This window comes from Phoca vitulina, unplaced genomic scaffold (assembly GCF_004348235.1).
Source record: "Phoca vitulina isolate PV1807 unplaced genomic scaffold, GSC_HSeal_1.0 scaffold11, whole genome shotgun sequence".
Taxonomy (NCBI): domain Eukaryota; kingdom Metazoa; phylum Chordata; class Mammalia; order Carnivora; family Phocidae; genus Phoca; species Phoca vitulina.
The window spans coordinates 18,462,865-18,476,888 of record NW_022589714.1 but is presented as its reverse complement, the minus strand read 5'-3'; the positions used below and the strand labels follow the sequence as shown (position 1 = coordinate 18,476,888).

Sequence of the window (14,024 nt, the reverse complement as noted above, 5' to 3'; positions counted from 1 at the left end):
TCATCGGCTTCTTTTAATGGAATTTCAAAGCTAAAGATCGCTTCATCGCCTCCCTCCCGCCTTTGTGGGCATCAGTAAGCTAGCAGTAACCATAGCAGCATCCACGTCTCTCCAAAAATGCAAGGAGTCCCTAAAAGCAGCAGTCTCGAGCCAGCGCGGAACTCCCGCAGCTTCCTTTCCTACTGCGAAAGGTGAGTAGCGCAGGGACTGGGATCCTTTATCCGGGACCGCAGCCAAGAGGTCAAGAAGGCAGAAGAATAAAGAACAATGTGAGAAACAGAGCTGAAGTCTTAGCACTCCCTCCTTTTGCCCTCCTCCGGTACCCTCCTCTTCAGCATAAAATACAGAGAGCCTCTTAACTTGTTTCTTTAAACTCCTAGCCCGACCCTTCTACGGGTATTCGCGCTTTTTATTGACGCAAAACTCCCGTTCTCGCGAGAACTTGGGAGAGCGAGGCGAAAAGAGTGGACAAATCTCTTGAAATCTCAGTTGGCGCTGGAGCTAGAGCGGCGGTTGAGCGGCTTGGAACGAGGGGGAGGGGCGGGGCGCAGCGCCTGGAAGGGGCGGGGCCTAACCTTAGAGAGGGGAGGGAACAGGGAGGAGTGGGGAGGGGAGAGAAGGCCGGGGGCGGGGCCGCGGGGCCTGAGACCTGTTGATCGCAGGTAGCTCTGGCTGGCCGGGGTTCCCTCGGGACTGGGGTGACTGCGCATGCTCGCTGGCCGTTTCGGGCCAGTAGCCGAGCGGCGGTGACGAACCGGCTCCTCCGCTGCGGTGGTTGCGGTTGCTGCGATGGCGATGTGAGGGGGCCCGGGGCGGGATGGTGCTGACCCGGGCAGGGCCGTCTTTTTCCAGCGGGACAACGAGCTCCTCCGTCCGACAGGCGGTGGAGGAGGCCGAGCCGGGCGAAAGGTAAGCCCCTAACTGTCCTATCCGTCTCCCTCGGCTCCCTATACCCAAGACCCCTCCCTGTTTCCCACGGGCCCGGCAGGAAGCGGCCTCCTTCTCCTTGTCCCCGCTCGCCCGCTCCGGCCCTTCACCCAGCTGCTCCCGGTCGGAACCCGGCCCCGGGCCCGCTGAAGGTCGGTGGGGACGGCTGGGCAGAGTGCCCTCCAGGTGGCGAGGAGCCACGGCGTCCAGCTCGCCGGGTGCTCCCTGCCCCTGCCCCTGCGGCGTGTCCCTCGGCCGGCTCTTCCTGAACCTCACTCCTCCTGTACCCAGACGTCGCCTGCCCTTCGCGGTCAGCTCCGTCCTCGCCGCTCTGTCCTCCCTTTACCCCACTTTCGTGGTTATGCTCTTTCATCCCCTCCTCCCACGTGCCCTTTCGCTCCGCTGGTCTCCCTGTTGAGGCAGTGTATCCTTTTGCTCCCCTTAATTTCTTCCATCTCACTGTGCATCCCTAGTTTGGCTCCTCTTCCCGACTCTCCTTACCCTCACCGACGAAGTTTGCCTCTATTAATTTCTTTCTTGGCTCTCATCTTTCCTCGTTTCAACACTTCGTCTTCGTTCTCTTTTGTGAGTTTCTGATGTGTTTGCTTTAACATCGGTTTGCGCTGGAGTTCATTCTATGCTCCACTTTACCTTCGCAGGCCCTCACTGCCTTAATCTTTAGCTGTCTTTTGGTACCCTGTTTCACGGCTTTCCGTTTAATGGCTCCTGCCCTCCCCGCCCCCCCGTCCTTTTCCATTATGATCCTATTTCCAGTATCTAATCTTGGGTACTTTTTTTTTTCCCTCTAAAACTGTTTTGTTTGTTTGTTTGTTTTTGAGGGTTTTTGTTTTTTGTGTTTTTTTGCTTTTGCATAGATCGAGACTCTTTAATCTGTTTAACTTTGCATTAAATCTTTGAAGAGTTCAGTCTCCTGCTTTCTGTGTAAGCTAGGTATCCACTCAATATTCTTAGTTCATCTTCCAATTTAATCAAATCTCTTCATCTTTTTTCTTCCCTGACTGGGAATATTATCAAAAGAGTGACAGTAGCAATAAACCTCTTACATTTACTGAATGAACCTTTAATTTTTAAGGATTATGTTTACCTTAAGTGTCAGAAGAAGCAATTTGAGTATACACTTGATGAAAATATAAAGGGTTAAGATTTGTTAAAGGCTGATCTACAAACATAAGGTTAAATTTGGAAATTTTATTGCCCTTCAATAAATACTGTTGTCCAAGAGCTAATCTTAAATGAAATTTAATAAATTTTATTTTATGAAATTCATTATTTGATGTTTTATTTACTATTGCAAATGATTGCATCATTTTCCTGAGGGTCTCTGTTCTCTTTAATAAATGCATATAATTTCTACTAATTTAAGAATAGATTTACTGTGCCTACTGAATGAAAAATTTGTGAGAACAGAAGTATTAAATTTTTGGATTGGGGAAAAGAACTTTATAACCAGTGTTGGGCCCCCCCTTTTCATTTACATAAAACCTCTGTACAGTATTTTATTTTGAAGGCGTCTGCTGAAGCAGATACTTTCAGTGAAGTTTGCCTTTATTCTAGGGTTGAAGATCAACTGGATTATGTATTTCGTTCTGGAATCTCAAAGCAGTCCACAAACAGTAAATTCTTCATTACGTTGTCTATGTCAGGTAGGAATTAATTTTTTCTGTTTCTGTTGTACAGAAGGGAAATACCAAGGCAAAAAAGTGTAGTTTCTTATTCAAATTGATATTAGAGATAAAAGTGGAGGGAAGTACAGTTTAAGATCCAGTGTCTTTAAGCCACACCTCTTTTGGAAGAACCAGCAATTGTGTATGGTAGGAGGTGATGAACTCCTCAACTTTTAAGATTTTTTAAAAATGATTTTTCCAATGCAAATAGAGATAACTGCTGCTTCTGAAGGAAGCTTTCCCACCTTTCAAAGGCAAGTCTTTATTTTTAGGTAATAATTCATTAAAAAAAATAAAAACAAATTCTTGTTAGTATTTTTTTTTTTTTTTAGTGTGTTGATTCTGTGCTCCGAGAAATTAAGAATTTGTGGTGGACAGCAGGCACAGAATTTGATGTCAGAAGATCTAACTCTTATGATGACTCATGACATTAAATTGTAGAAGCCACTTAACCTCTATAGCTAATTGTCTCTACCTGTAATAAGTGGGTGAAAAAGATGGCCACCCAGTAATCTTTCAATAGCAAAATAAGCCTTATTTAAACATGCATAGGGCCACCAGAGACAAAAATTGCTATATAAATACTTTATTTCTATCTGTTTTAGACTGTGTAAGTGTATATCATTGGTTAAATTCCAGATCAAACTGGAATTTAGATTTCTAATTTAATTTTAGACTTCTGTGAAAAATCTAGTAAAATGCTGGTGAACTCTGTTCTAGGTTATATTAATGTTCATATACAATGAAGCAGATGCTGTAGCATCCAGTATATAGAATTAAAATGCCCTTTGCCAGGATTTGACACTGAAAAGAGATGTAAGAGTTATTCATACATCTTTGGTTACCTTCATAATTTTCTGTTGTCTTATATTTTAGCTTTGTTTAATGTAAGTATAGACCCTTGACAGTGGGCATTGTTTAGGGATTAGGAGGGCAAGGATTTCCTTTGCTTTGATTCTATGTTTTGAGGGAAAACTGCTTAAAAGTGAGTTTTGTGATGCATACATGTGTGTATTTAAGTGAATGGATGGAGATGGGAGCATGTAGGTTTGAAATGAGTAATGCGTTTTTTGTTTTTCTTTTCCTCAAGTTATTTGTCAGGAAGGAAGTTTAGAAATGAATAAAAATAAGAAGCAGAATGGTGATACCAAAAAACCAAACAAACAAACAAAAAAACCCTTAATGAACCCAATGATTTTTTAGAAAAGTTATAAAGCACAAGTTGTTAGACAGCTCTAGATTTTTCAGAAGGAATAGAGTGAGACAGCTCCACAGTGGGTTTCACCATTTTAACAAGTACATACTTAGTTATAATGTGCTAAATTTAATAAAAATTAGCCTCTTTTTTCTTAACAGGAATATAGAGGTGTCAGGAATATTAGACCAGATTATACCAGATCTCTCCTTATTTTGATGAAACAATCTTTATGAACTATCTCTCAACCAAAACAACATTCTTAGAAAATTATAGTGTATTCCTTTCATGGGATTAGGTCTCTTTAGACCGTCCATAATATAGCAAGTATTTCTAAATTATATTGTCAATATGGACGTCTGTAATTGATAGTATTATGGAACATTTTTGTTAAGTTTTATGAAATGTCCTTTTGCTACATTTCTTAATATAATCAGACCTAGAAGTATTCCTTCATTGAAATCCCCTTGAAGTTGTCTTCTAGGATGCAGCTGCTTCATTCATGATTGTTTTTAGATCAGTGGTATCTCTGACATCTGCTCTTTGATGTCTCAAGTTGCCAGTAAGTCATGGTCTTCAGTTGGAAATACTGCTAACTGTAATTGTCTAAACAGCAAGCTCAGGCCTTACTGACAGTCTCAGTTTCAGACCTTGGAAGCCTATATTCCCTTTGCTATCACTTTTGCCTTTTGGAATTAAGGACCCCAGATTTTAAAACCACCCTCGTTCTTCCTCATGCTTACTGAAAATTAGTTCTTTTCCTCAGGTAAGATAAGGTTAGAATGTATGCACTCTTGTTTTGTAAAATTAATAACTTTTATATCAAAGTATAATAATTATATAATAAAATGCTTGCCAAGGGCCTCATTTTTATAGAAGAGTTCTGAAATAGACCTACAGGCAGGGGAAACCAAAGAAATGTCTTTAAGGAGTGAAATAAGTAGAAAAAATTTTTGAATAGAAAGTTGAAATATTTACAGTCTCCCTTTTTTCCTAGTTTTTCTCAACACCTAAGATCTAAGATGATCTTAATTGGAAGCCAGCTCTTTTCCCTTTAAGGTCTGATGGCCTATAAATGACAATATTTTTAAACCACACAATTGAAACTGATAATAAAAACCTATTTAGTTGAGTTACATTATTTGAATAGACATTTCTCTATATGAAATCATATTTAAAAATGGAGATAAAATATTGAGATGTGAGGAATTGTTGAATCACTATATTGTACACCTAAAACTAATATGACAACTTGCGTTAAGTATACTGGAATTAAAATAAAAACTTAATACATTGAAAAAAATGAGGTAAAATAAAATCATAATACCAGCTATTTATTGAGCACCATGCACCAAGTGCCATGCTTAGTGCTTTGTGTATATTTGTGTATATTATCTTTATAAGCCTTACCTTTTGACCTAGGAATTACAAATATTATTTCCATTTGAGAAAAATAAGATTTCGTGAGTCTGGATTAGAATCCAGATCTCTCTGACATCAAAATTACTAGTAGACTGAAGAAAGCAAGAAAGCATAGACTTTTAAGAAAGCATTGTTTGTTAGAATATTTTTCAGAGGGAGGATTGAAGTTCTTTTTGTTCTGGTTCTGAGCTTTGTCTGTTGAGATAACCAATAAGATGAAATATTTTAAGGGATGCTTGGCAGATCCCTGAACTAGGTAGTAGATAATGACTGTGGTTCTTTCTGAAATTTTTTTCCATATTAAAAGACGTAACTAATTTTTGGTCATTTGGGCTATTCTTGTTTTGTTTTTAAATATTTATTTATTTATTTTAAAGAGAGCGCGGGGCGCCTGGGTGGCTCAGTTGGTTAAGCGACTGCCTTCGGCTCAGGTCATGATCCTGGAGTCCCTGGATCGAGTCCCGCATCGGGCTCCCTGCTCAGCAGGGAGCCTGCTTCTCCCTCTGACCCTCCCCCCTCTCATGTGCTCTCTCTCTCTCATTCTCTCTGTCTCAAATAAATAAATAAAATCTTTAAAAAAAAAAAAAATAAATAAAGAGAGCGCGCAGCAGGGTGGGTAGAGGGAGAGAGTCTTGAGCAGACTCCTCACTCAGCACAAAGCCCGATGTGGGGCTCAGTCTCACAACCCTTAGGCCATGACCTGAGCTGAAACCAAGGGTTGGTCAGTTAACTGTGCCACTCAGGAGCCCCTATTCTTGGTTTTTTAAAGTATATAATAACATGATATATTCAGAGGCATTCTGTGTTATATTACTGGCAGGTTTGATTTATGGCATGGATGTGTCTCTGAAAAGTTTATATGAGCTGTTTTTAATAAATTAAATATTATTTTCCCATTGTTAATATAATGTGAGAGGTAGCATTCATTAAGGGTTCCATAATGAGCAATAAACGTTCTTTCTCTGTGGCGTTACTTTGTTCTCATGTAATAATTCAACCATGGGAATACTCTCAGAAGTTACCAACATTCTTTTTATGTTTAAAAAAATTTTTTTCTATGGATTTTCTATCATATTAACGCAGTTATCCAAAGTGAACAATGTTTTGTTTTGAGAATGCTTACTTCTTAATCTAAATGCCAGTTCTAAGATTAGTAATAATATATTTCTCTTTTATTAGACAACTGTTCAAAACCAAATTTTAAAGAAATTAGAAGAGAACAATGCCTTTAAAACTTCAGATTTAGTGTTTGTGGGGGTGCAATGTGAGAAATTTGAAGATTTCATAATTAGAGAATAATACTAATTACATGGAAAATTAAATGTGGTTAATTTATCAAGTGTAATTTTTTTTCATTAATTCTGTATTCTGATTTCAGTTGTAGGGGCATATTTATCTCATGACTTGAAGATCTTTCAGTCTATTTCCTATAACAATTCAGGTGTAGACTTTATAATTATGCAAGTTTAAATTTAGGCCATGTAGTTTGGCACATTTGAGGGTTTTGTCCTTTTTCCATTATTTCCTAACTGTGATCTTGCGTAAGTTATGTAAACTTTTTGCTCTTTAGTTTCCTCACCTGTAAAGTGGAGTAATGATGGCTCCTTCAGATTTTTGTGAGAATTAAATAAAATAACGTAGTTAAAACTACTAGTATAATAGTAGGTACTCCAAAAAGTTCTGAGTGTTTACATTTGGTTTCAGTTTTATATTGCTATTTGATCTATATTTTGATATCAACAGAGAAACATACAGCTTTTTTTTTTTTTTTTTTGCTTTTAAAATATAGTTTGTCTATCAAGTTGTTCTCATTATCTTCCCTTTTGAAGGTCTCCTTTTCTCCTCTCTCTAAAAGAAGAATTTAGTACTCTATTCCCTTCTTAAATAGTTCTATAATTTGGGCAGTATAGCATATGGCTGGCCATCAAGAATTCATTTTGATGAGTAAGCAGTGGCAGCAAAAGTTTCTAGACCAGTGTTCTTCCTTAATTTACATGTCCTTTCTACTGTAATTATTCTGATAAGCTCATCTTCACTGTGAATCACTTTTTAAAATGAGAGATGTCACTGATGAAAGTGTGCTGTGCATGTGAATAATTGCGAAGACAAAAAGAAAGTTAAAAGCTGTCTGAATGGTGTGATCTTCAGAGTCCGGCAAGTGACAGGTGGCTTGGCCATTTTAGAGCACGTTATAATGCAGTGATTTAGCATGTTTAGCCCCTGCAAGAGGGAGCTTACAAAGCTGGGCAGGGTGTCAGGGCCTCAGCCAAATAAGAAGGCAAATGAATGTAAACAAAAAATAAAAACATAGGGGCGCCTGGGTGGCTCCGTTGGTTAAGTTTCTGCCTTCGGCTCAGGTCATGATCCCAGGGTCCTGGGACTGAGCCTCTCGTCGGGCTCCCTGCTCAGCCCGGAGCCTGCTTCTCCCTCTCCTCCTTGGCTTATGCTCTCTGTCACTATCTGTCTCTCTCTCAAATAAATAAATAAAATCTTTAAAGAGAAAAAGAAACATAGCTCAGATATTTAGACTGAACCACCCAATGCAGACTTAACCATCTCAGATGTCAGGGTTAGAGATGCAAGGCTAATCCAGATATCACTGGTTGATTGTTCTCAGTTTACTGCTGTATGGTCAGACTTGGTCAGGATTAGCTCGAAGACTTTAAGGGCCTGAGCCTGTGTGGATTGGAGTTCAACTATGCCCTAAGTGAGTGGGACTTGGAAAAGGTGGGGCAACTGAACAACCCCCCCCCCCCCAGAGACCCATCTTCTACAGTTCTCAGTTTGCTATAGAAGACTTGACTGTTATAAGAATATTCTATTCACAAGGTTGTAAGAATGGCATTTTGAAGGCTTCTGGGGGTGCCCCTATTTTGAGTTTCCTACTTATTCATTAGGAGAAGGCTCAAGAAAATGGATACAAAACTGACTAGCTAGTATTGAGGTAACCTCCTTCTTTGTCCCCATCATATTCCTATTTAGCATACTTGACTTTAACTATACATATAAGATGCTTTTTCTTCCATTGGTCCTTAAATGTCAGTCTCCCATCCCCACATGTCTGTCATAGTGTGAACCCCTCATCTAGTTGGGCTTGAATATGATGTTCCTTCATTTGGTATCAGTTCCTATATGTCTGCCATAATTTGAGTTTCTCAACATTGAATATGAACATATAAAGATGTGTATATTTTTTGTACAGTATAGTCCCTAAATGCAAGTTTACTGTGTTATCTAGTGTTCCGCTGAAGAGACTAAATTTTTTCCTGAAGTTGGAAGACAAAGTGAATGTGTTTTACTCATTGATTAATGGTATATTGATTGCCAACATGGAGCCTTTCTAAGGGATTTTTAAGGCTAAGTTGGCCCATAGGTGATTTTTGCCTTATGTATTATCTTTAGTATCTTCTGCATAAGATTAGGCATCATTATTCAGACATATTCAGACATTATTCAGTCAGTATTATAAGCTCTGAACCCATTTGTGTCATGGCTGCTAACTTGGGAATAGAATTTAGAAGCTGGAGCTGTTGGCTTCATAATTGGTAGAAGTGATCCCTTTATTCCTTAGGTTGGCAAAGGGAGTGTCTTAGAGTTCCAATTCATTCATCTCCTTTACTGTCTTCCTTAGGAGAAAGAACATCCTCAGGGCATATATTTTGGGTCCACAGTTTGAGTCAAGGCTGTTAGTTTTTTTATTTCTGTGAGAGGATCTGATCATCCCCTGTGGTCTCCAGTTCATCTTAAGGAACCTCTAAGCTGTGTTTCTTAGTTTCAGATGTTTCCACATCCTTTTAGATTTCTGGTAACATTCATGAATTCAGACTGAGTTCAAAGTGGTTAGTGGTTAGCTGTTGTTTTAAGATTAGTGTAGGTGATGTAGGAGCATCTCCCACATTTTTCCAGATATCCATACCTGGACTCCCCCTTTGTGGATATTGGAGGTTTCTCAACTGATCTGATGAGTGAACATCTCTATAGTCTTAGAAACTGTGCATGGATTTTATGCACTTACGCTATTTCTGGAGCAGTTACTATACATCCCAGCAGTTAAAGAGATGGCTTGGTATTCCTAGACTAACATACATATTCAATAGGTATATGTGTGTGTGATTTAAAACTTTCCAGTAGCTACATTTTAAAAAGTAAAAATAAATGGTAAAATTAATTTTTATAATGTATTTCATTTAACCCAGCATATCTAAAATATTATTTCAAGATGTGATCAATATAAAAAACATATTAATGAGATATTTATGTTCTTTTTCTGTACTGTCTTTGAAATCTAATGTGTACTTTATGCTTAGAGCATATCTCAATTAGCATACTACATTTTTAACAGTTAAAGTATAGTCCTGTCAAACAATAAAGTTATGTTCAATGAAAAAATATTTCATACTGCATTAGTGTTTGGATTTAAATTTAAAAATTCTGTTCCTCAGTCACACAAGTCATATTTTAATTGTTCAATAGCCACATGTGCCCAGTGGCCACTGTGTTAGAGGAGCTCTAGAGGGCCAAGTCTTTCAGAGTAATAGGTAACTTTGTTTCTTTGGAAGTAAGCTAATTTTTCCTGAGGTATTACAAGGTAATTGTCAGATTGTTCCCCCTGTCAGTATAAGAGCCTTTCAGTATAAATTTCCCATTTAGTATCAGAATCAGTTTCTGTTTGAGGTTCCCCTTTGGCTTCTTTGGATTGGAGTTTGTAGTTTACTTAGCTAAATTCTCTCTTAGGGACCTAGGAAATAGCCCAAGAGGGAGCTCTACTCAAATTATTCCATTTAGGTTACTTTGCCAGGTCCAGAAGAACAGAAAGAACAATTTAGTCTCAGGTAAATCAGCTTATTGCCATAACTTCAAATGCTCAGATTAAAGTGACAGATTCTAAGCCAGCAAGCAGACTATGCAGGAAGGCCATGAAATTCATGGCTTCTGGGGAGTTCCTTACAATGGAGTGTCTCCCAGGCACCCTCTGGGTAAAAGGAAAGAAGCCCTTTCTTCACCTTCTTTCATTCTTAAGAGAGGGCAGACAAGGATTTTTCTGTTCCATGAAAGATCCTTTGCCTGAGGATCTGAGGCGTAAGAAGTGAGTGATTGCAAACTGAATGCATTTGCCCTGTAGATGAATTTGATTTGAACTATACAGGTTTTGTTTGTTTTGTTTTTGTTTATTTTTGAGCTAGTTGGCAACATCTAAAGTTTAGGAGATTTCACCTTTAGGAAAAAAGTTTTCAATTTCTTGTTGAAAATTTAAAAGCCTCTGACAGTGCTGGGCCAGCAAGAATTGGCTGTACCTGAATGTCAGTTGCTCCCCGTGATGGGAAAAGGGCAGTTTATGAAAAGAGAATCAGACAGATCGCCTTTGACCCTGAGAGTCCTCTGGTTTTTCTTGCCTTTCTCTTTTTGCCTACTCCCCTTTTCCTTTACTGCTTCTTTGAAATTTTTCTACCAGTACATAAACATAAAAATAATTGTTTTCTGTTTTTTGAGGGGGAATGAAAACCAGATTTATCAGCATCACACTGTATATATCTGTACATGTATTCTATATTTCTACTTAGGGAATAATCAATAAAAAGAGATGGATTTGAGGAAAATTAGACAGTAACAATAGAACAAAAAAAGACAGCAGAATACGAGAAGAAGAGTGAAGGAAGTTGCTAACAGACCTAGAACATATGCTGGTAAAGGAATTTTATTATAAATAAAAGTTTATTTTATTATAAAAGTTTATTCATGCATGTCTCTGTTTTCCATATATCAGTGTAAAAATTCCTTTCTTTAGGTTGGTTGGGTTTAAATAGAAAAATAATAATAGTTAATATTTATGGAAGATCCAATGTTAATTTATTAAATCTTTGTTAAATATTAAATTGAGTGTGTACTGTGTGTTAGGCAGTGGGGATACAGCTATGAACAGAGTAGTCAGAATTCCTACCTTTATAAAGCTTACATGTTAGTGGGAAAATGTAATAAAAACTAAAAAAAATAAAATCTTTAGTTTGTTAGATGGAGGTAAGTGCTGAGGGAAAATATAAGGGAGGAAGGAGGGTGTGCCAGGAAAGGAAAGTTACTATTTTATTTTACTTATTTAATTTTTTTTTGAGAGTTGTTATTTTAGATAGTGTGGCCAGGAAAGGGCTATTTGAGAAGTTAACATCTGAGTCAAGACTAGAAGTAGGTGAAAAGTGATTAATTTGGGTATTTGGGAGTGAAGGATGTTCCAGGGAACAAATGTAAAGACCCTGGGACAGGAATATATTGGGTATGTTTGAGAAATAGCAACGAAACAAGTGGGCAGACTGGTAGGAGATGAACTCAGAGAAGTTATGGAAGATCTAGATTATATAAGGTCATCATATAGGCCTTTGTAAGGCAATTTTACTGAATATCATGGGAAGCCACTGAGGGTTCAGAACAGAGGAAAGGAATACAATTTGAATTATTTCAAATAATATTATATAACATATTAAAATATGCTATTAGTATAACTGTATAGCAATATTATTAATTAATGTATATATTATATAATATAATAGGTCATCTGGCTGCTCTTTTGAAAATAGGCTGCAGTAGGGGATATATTAGTTAGAGTACAGGTTAGGGATAATTACTGTAACAAAGAGTTATAAAAGTCCAAGCAGTCTAGATAGGTAGGACATCTGTGCTCTGTGAAACCATTCAGGAATCCAGAATCTTTCCATCTTTTTGTTTTACCATTCTTTGGGGTCTTGTCCTCATTTAATGTGGTCAAAACTAGATCACTATCAAGAAGATATTTCATCTGCGAAAAAGGGAAACAGATGGAACCCAAAGCAGACAAGCTTAGCTATACTTTGTGCCTGTTGCATTTCCCCATGTATTGTAAGTGTTCAATAAATGTTTGAATGGATGAATACCTATTTTATATCTGAGTAGATTAAGAGATAGAGAACTAACCAAACTTGACTAAGAGTCTATACTGGAACGTGATCTAAACCCTGAGCACTAAGAACATATGTGTAGGAGAAACTATCATAAAGAGGTTATATCCATGAAATGGGGAATGTCTTATATAAAGGTAACATTGTTTTGTTTGCCTTAAAAATCATTACTGTACAATCTTTAGATGTGATTATTAAGGTTTAAAATAGTAGTTATTGGAAGGGGAATTCAAGATGATGGCATAAGAAGACTCTGGATTCACCTCCTCCCACAGACACAACAAACTTATATCTTTATATGGAATAATAACCTCTGAAAAGGAACTGAGAATTAGATGAACAGTGCCTCTATAACAAAAGACAAAAGAGAAACGTAGAGATGGGTAGGAGAGGCAAAGGCACAGCCTTACCCTGGACCCTACCCCAGATGTGGTAACTCCACAATTGGGAGGGATGCCCAAAATATGAACCTCTCTCTCAACATACTTTCATGATAAAAACTTCAGTAAATTAGTTATAAAAGAAATGTATCTCCACATAATAAAGGCCATATATGACAAACCCACAGCTAACATCGTACTCAATGGTGAGAAGTTTAAAGCTTTTCCTCTAAAAAGATCACTACTTTTATTCAACATAGTACTGGAAGTATTAGACACAGCAATTAGGCAAGAAAAAGAAGTGAAAGACATCCCAATTGGAAAGGAAGACATAAAACTGTCACTATTTGTAGATGACATGATACTCTATGGAGAAAACTCTAAGACTCCAGTAAAAAACTATTAAAACTAATAAATGAATTCTGTAAAGTTGCAAGATACAAAATTAATACACAGAAATCTGTTGTATTTTTATACACTATCAATGAACTATCAGAAAGATAAATGAAGAAAATGGTCCCATTTACAGCTACATCAAAAAAAGAATAAAATACCAGGCACCTGGGTGGTGCAGCCAGTTAAGTGTCCAACTCTTGGTTTCGACTCAGGTCATGATCTCAGGGTCATGGGATTGAGCCCCGAATCAGGCTCTGTGCTCAGCACGGAGTGTGCTTGAGATTCTGTCTCCTCTTCCCTCTGCTCCTCCCACTTGCGTGCTCTCTCTCTCAATAAGTAAATCTTTAAAAAAAAAAAAAAAAAGAGGGACACCTGGGTGGCTCAGTCGGTTAAGTGTCTGCCTTTGGCTCAAGTCATGATCTCAGGGTCCTGGGATCAAGCCCCATGTCAGGCTCCCTACTCAGCAGGGAGTCTGCTTCTCCCTCTCTCTCTGCCCCTCCCCCACTACTCATGCTCACTCTCTCAAATAAATAAAGTCTTGAAAATAAATAAACATTTTAAAAAAGAACAAAATACCTAGGAATAAATTTAACCAAGGAGGTGAAAGACCTGTACTCTGAAAATTTGAAGACATTGAAAAAGAAATTGAAGGTGACACAAACAAATGGAAAGATGTATCATGCTCATGGATTAGAAGAATTAATATTGTTAAAATGTCCATAGTACCCAAAGCAACCTACAGATTCAGTGCAATCCCTGTCAAAATACTAATGAGATTTTTCACAGAACTAGAACAAATAACCCTAAAAGTTGTGTGGAACAACAAAAGACCTCAAATATCAAAGCAATCATGAGAAAGAATAACAAAGCTGAAGGTATGCTTCCTGATTTCAAACTATACTACAAAGTGATAGTAATCAAAACAGTATAGTCCTCGCACAAAAACAGACACATAGATCAATGTAACAGGATAGAGAGCCCAGAAATAAATTCGTCTTATAGGGTCAGTTAATCTGTGACAAAGGAGGAAGAAACATACAATGGGGAAAAGACAGTCTATTCAGTAAATGGTGCTGAGAAAACTGGACAGATACAT

General features: G+C 37.9%; 1 protein-coding gene across 6 annotated transcripts in view; it reads left to right on the top strand.

The window, feature by feature from the left end:
* The first annotated feature begins 596 nt into the window (after positions 1–596).
* FAM135A (family with sequence similarity 135 member A) overlaps positions 597–14,024 on the top strand; it is a 129,303-nt gene continuing 115,875 nt past the window's right edge. For 5 of the 6 annotated variants that reach the window (XM_032409529.1, XM_032409534.1, XM_032409531.1 and 2 more), the window contains exons 1-2: positions 597–909; positions 2,503–2,591. The gene's annotated coding sequence lies outside the window, so the exon portion shown is untranslated. Of the gene's footprint in view, positions 910–2,502; positions 2,592–9,497; positions 10,914–14,024 lie in introns of those variants that run through there. The other variant, XM_032409528.1, reaches the window with a different exon arrangement.